This window comes from Hemitrygon akajei, chromosome 23 (genome assembly GCF_048418815.1).
Source record: "Hemitrygon akajei chromosome 23, sHemAka1.3, whole genome shotgun sequence".
NCBI lineage: Eukaryota > Metazoa > Chordata > Chondrichthyes > Myliobatiformes > Dasyatidae > Hemitrygon > Hemitrygon akajei.
Genome location: NC_133146.1, coordinates 7,444,018 through 7,449,538, shown reverse-complemented (window position 1 = coordinate 7,449,538; position 5,521 = coordinate 7,444,018). Strand labels below are relative to the sequence as shown.

General features: G+C 45.2%; 1 long non-coding RNA gene across 1 annotated transcript in view; it reads right to left on the bottom strand.

The window, feature by feature from the left end:
• The window catches only part of LOC140715134 (uncharacterized), a 29,744-nt gene that overhangs the window by 22,757 nt on the left and 1,466 nt on the right, over window positions 1-5,521 (bottom strand). The window lies entirely within an intron of this gene.

Sequence of the window (5,521 nt, the reverse complement as noted above, 5' to 3'; positions counted from 1 at the left end):
CTGATCTTGAGAGATTTATTTTGTTCTTTTTAAATAGAGTCCTGATGAAGGGTCTCAGCCCCAAGCGTCGACAGTTCTCTCTTTTCCTGGGCTGCTGAGCTCCCCCAGTATTTTGTGTGTGTTGCTTTGGATTTCCAGCATCTGCAGATCTTCTCATGTTGATCTTTTTAAATACATTGGATACAAGAAACTGCTGATTCTGGAATCTGGAGTTGACAAACAATCTGGTGGAAGAAATAAATTGCGGAGTTTCAAGTTGAACCAAGCACCAGGACTGAGAGGGGAGGGGAGATGGTCCATCTAAAGGAGCAGTGGGGTGAGCGGAGTGAATGAGAAGGGCCAATCCCTTCGTGGATTGAACGGTTAAAAGGATGACAGTCAGATTGAGACAGGTCGGGCGTGGAGTTGGATTAAAGATGGAGACAAAGAAGAGGCAGGTGGGGAGAGGGGAGACTGAAGGTGGAGATTTCTACTGGAGGATGATGGGCAGGAACACAAAGAACTGTTAGTGCTGGAAACTGACAAGACCATATACCATAGGAACAGAATTAGGCTATTCAGCCCATCGAGTGTGCTCCGTCATTTCATTGTGACTGATTCATTTTCCCTTTCAATCCCATTCTCCCACCTTCCCCCGTAACCTTTGACTCCCTTACTAATTTAGAACCTATCAACCTCTGCTTTATATATACCCAATGATTTGGCCTCCACAGAATCTGTGGCAATAAATTTCTTTATGCTCTGGCTAAAGGAATTCCTTTCACATCTCTGTTCTAAAGAGACTTTTATGTATTCTGAGGTGGTGACCTCTGATCCTAGACTCCCATTATAGGAAACGTCCACTCAACGTCCACTCTTATCTCGGCCTTTCTGGTCTAACTAGTTAAGTAAGGAAGGTGATAATAGGAATTATCGGGGGGGAAAGGTTAAAGGCGATGGAACCAGAATCCGATGGTGGTTGGCAGTTTGGGGGGGGGGGGGTGGTGGGTGGAGTAAGGCTGTGGGTAGCAGGTTGATGGAATCAGAAGGGAGACAAAACTGGCTGAAGGGGGGAATGTTGAAGAGGACTGGGGGAGGATTGGAAAGAGGGGGTGGGGCTACCTCCCATTGGAAAATTCACTGTTATACCATTGGGCTGCAGATTACTCAGGTAGAATAGGAGATGTTGTGCCTCCTGTTTGCATTGGCAGTGGAGAAGATGAGGATGGACGGAGGGTAGATTGCTCCACTTAGTTCAATATGAATTCTGATATTATTTAATACTGTATACAACTTTTTAAAGTGTCAGTGTACAAAATGTGCTGCTATTTTATAAAGTACAACCCCTTATTAGATTATTTTATCTGGAGTTGTAAAAACAAGTATTTTTAATAATTGGATATTTGGAGTCCATGCATTTCTGATGTTATATTTTATTATAAAGTTGAACAAAATCCACTGATCTCTTCATTTGTAAGATTTGTTATATCTTGATGCTTTTGTGATTCAAAGGTACTCAGAAGTTAAGAATGAGGCATAAAACTTGTTGCTTACGCTGGTTTGTCCAAGCAGACTCAGTGGGCTGAATGGCCTAATTCTGCCTCGATGTCTTATGGTTACAAAAGCAAAGCTGATGGAAGGGAAAAGCATGCTGAGAGACAGAGGGAGGGAAAGAAGGGTGGTCCGATTCTTCAAAATTAAATCAAATTTGAAACCTAACCAATTAAGTAGCCAGATTCAAGTAATGCGACACCCGCCGCTGAAACCGAAAAGTTTGCGGAAAATCAAAGGCATCTGTAACCACTATAAAACACTGAACAATTTGTGTAGAGAGGTGATTATATAAAAAGTCCACACAGGCAGAAGAAAATTAACAGTTCTACAGTCCAATCTCACAGGCTCTAGAACTGAAGGTGCTCATCTTAACTAGAAGCTGGGTAATATGAAATGTAAACCATAAGACATAATGAGCGGAATTAGGCCTTTCATCCCCTCAGTCTGCTCTGCCATTCCATCATGACTGATTTATCATCCCTCTCAATCTCATTTTCCTGCCTTCTCCCCGTAACTTTGATAGCATTACTAATTAAGAACCTTTCAAACTCTGCTTTAAATATAGCCAATAACTTGGCCTCCACAGCCATCTGTGGTAATCAATTCCACAGATTCACCACCCTCTAGCTAAAGAAATTCCTCCTCATCTCCTTTCTAAAGGGATGGCCCTCTATTCTGAGGCTGTGCCCTCTGGTCCTGGACTTCTCCCCTACAGGAGACATCCTCTCAGGGACTGGGTAGTCTCCAGCCCCTTGGCATGAACATTGAATTCTCCAACTTCCGGTAATTCCCTTCCCCCATCCCAGTTTCACTCTGCCTCCTCCTCCAGCTGCCTATCACCTCCCTCATGGTTCCGCATCCTTCTATTACCCGTAGTGCTTCCCCTTACATTCCTCCTTCACCTTTCCTGCCTATCCCCTCCTGCTTCCCCTCCCCCACCGCTTGATCTTTCCCCTTACTGGTTTTTCACCTGGCATCTACTACCCTCCCTCCACCTTCTTTATAGGGCCCCTGCCCCCTCCCTCCTCAGTCCTGTCGAAGGGTCTTGGCCCAAAATGTTGACTGCTGGTTTCCATGGATGCTGCCCGACCTGCTGAGTTCCTCCAACGTGTTGCTTTGACCCCAGCATCTGCGGAGTACTTTGTGTTTGTTATCCTCTCAGCTTCCAGTCTCTCTCAGCCTTACAATATTTGTCTTGGTAGGAAGAAGCTTAGGGCAAACCTGACAAGAATGTAGAACCGGCGCCATTCTTGTTATTCATGTTCTCTGTGGCTCTTGGACAGCTGTTGTACAACTAAATTACTGGAATGTAAGATTTGGAGCTGCCTGATCTAACAGAAAGCTCCAGCAAGCAGCTGTTCTGATAGCAGTCTGCGGGAGTATTCAGGTCAAGTTCCAACAGGCAGCTGAGCTGAGAGTGGCCTCCTGGAGTATCCAGTCAAGCTTTCATCCTCTTCGTCCCAGGAGTGGGACATGACGTATTATGACCTATTGGTTTGTAGGCGAGACTGAGTGGGCAGAGCAGCACATAGACTAACTAGATTGGTTACCCCATTAGCACCGGAGATTCTACAGATGCTAAAATTCAAGATTATTTATTGTCAATCTTCAATACACAATAGTAAAGGAGAACGAAATGATGGTTGCTGCAGATCTGATGCAGCACAAGAAACACAACAAGCATAAAGAACACAAAAAAAATGAATAAACACAAATAACAGTCTGACCATATAGACACAAGATTAGCTCAGATACATAGAATCAGAAAAGGACATGTCCTGGGTGATCAGGGTCCTTAATAATGGATGCTGCATTTCTGAGGCACCGCTCCTTGAAAATGGCCTGGGTACTTTGTAGGCTAGTACCCAAGATGGAGCTGACTAGATTTACAACCTCCTGCAGCTGCTCTGGTCCTGTGCAGTAGCCCCCTCCTCCCATACTAGACAGTGATGCAGCCTGTCAGAATGCTCTCCACGGTTCATCTGTAGGAGTCTTCGAGTGTTTTAGGTGACATACCAAATCAAAGTTCAATACAAATTTATATCGAAGTACGTACATACTGCTCTGAGATTCATTCTCTTACAGACGTTCACAACTTTACAAATTTCTGTAGATCCTTTTGATCCACCCATACAGACAGCAACGCAGCCAGTCAGAATGCAAAGCTCTCCACGGTACATCTGTAGGAGTTTTCAGTGACAGAATAAATCTCCCCAAAGAAAAATTAAAACAAAGATTGACAAGCAATCAATGTGCAGAAGAAAACAATCTGCAAATACTAAATAAATAATACCGAGAATGAGTTATCAAGTCCTTGAAAGTGAGCCCATAGCTTGTGGAATTAGTTCAGTGCTGAGGTGAGTGAAGTTATTCACACTGGTTCAGGAGCCTGATGGTTGAAGGGTGATAACTGCTGGTCCTGCATTGATCTGTGTACAAGCACACCTGAAATCCCTTTGACCATCAGTCGAACCGATTTCTCATAGTTTAACAGATACTTCTGCACCAAGTTGGACTCATCACGCTGCCTATCCCAGTGCATTGGAAACACATATCGCATGGGTCATTGTATCAGTTTTTTTACAGGACACAGGAGCAAATTAGGCCATTCAGCCCATCAGGTCTGCTTCTTGTCACATGTACCAAGATACAGTGGAAAGCTTGTGCATACTGACCTGTTCATACAGATCATTACACAGCACAGCACACTGGAGTAGAACAAGGAAAAACTATAACAATGCAGAATCAAGTGTAAAGGCTAGAGAGAAAGCTCAGGTGAACAGAAGGTGCAAGATCACAATGAGATAGGTTGTGAGGTCAAGGGTTCATCTGTATTAAGTCCATTTGAAAGTGTGATAACTGGGATCGAAGCTATCACTGAACCGGGTGGTACATGGGAGAGCGGAGAAGTGGGAATCTCTGGCACGTGTGGTGTCCTTATTTTGGCTGCAGATCTGAGGCATGATAAGTGTAGACAAAGTCCACAGAGTTGAGGCTCTTTCCTCGTCAGAAGCTTTCAGTCCAAACGAGAGAGTCGGGATCTTAACCTGACCTCAAGTATTGAAAGCTTACTGGGAAATGTAACACTGCACCTTGTAGGTTTTCACTGGCATCACTCTGGGCATTTAAGACCATATTTCATGGGCAGTGACTGAGGTCACGTGCAGACTGGGCTGGAAGGGAGCTGAGGAAACAAAATAATCTGGGAGCCCCAGCCCAACACCACTGCCAAAAGTTCCTCAAAACAAGGACCCACCTTCCTGCCTTCCCCCCTCACCTGGATTCACTTATCATCTCACACGAGGAAATCTGCAGATGCTGGAAATTCAAACAACACACACAAAATGCTGGTGGAACACAGCAGGCCAGGCAGCATCTATAAGGAGAAGCACTGTCGACGTTTCGGGCTGAGGCCCTTCGTCAGAACTGCCCACCTGCCTGCTCTTGCTCCACCCCCTTCCTCTACCCTTTTTATTGTGGCTTCTGTCCCCTTCCTTTCTGGTCCTAATGAAGGGTCTCGGCCTGAAACGTTGACACTTTATTTTCCTCCATATATGCTGTGACCTGCTGAGCTCCAGTGTTTGTGTGTTGATCCAGATTTCCAGCATCTGCAGACTCTTCAAAGAGTCAAAGCCGGTATCCACATACAACTCTGAAATTCGTCTTTTCCAGAAAGCCATGAAACAGAAAGAACATGACAGTTGGCCAGAGAGAAACATCAACCCCCCCCCACCCCCACCCCCGCACAAAACAGAGCAGGAACATTGACCCTCCAAGAAAACCCCTCCCCTGCACAAAAACCAAATAGAACATCAACCCCCCCCACCCCCCTCACAAAACGGAGCAGGAACATTGACCCTCCAAGAAAACCCCTCCCCTGCACAAAAACCAAATAGAACATCAACCCCCCCCACCCCCTCACAAAACGGAGCAGGAACATTGACCCTCCAAGAAATCCCCTCCCCTGCACAAAAACCAAATAGAACAT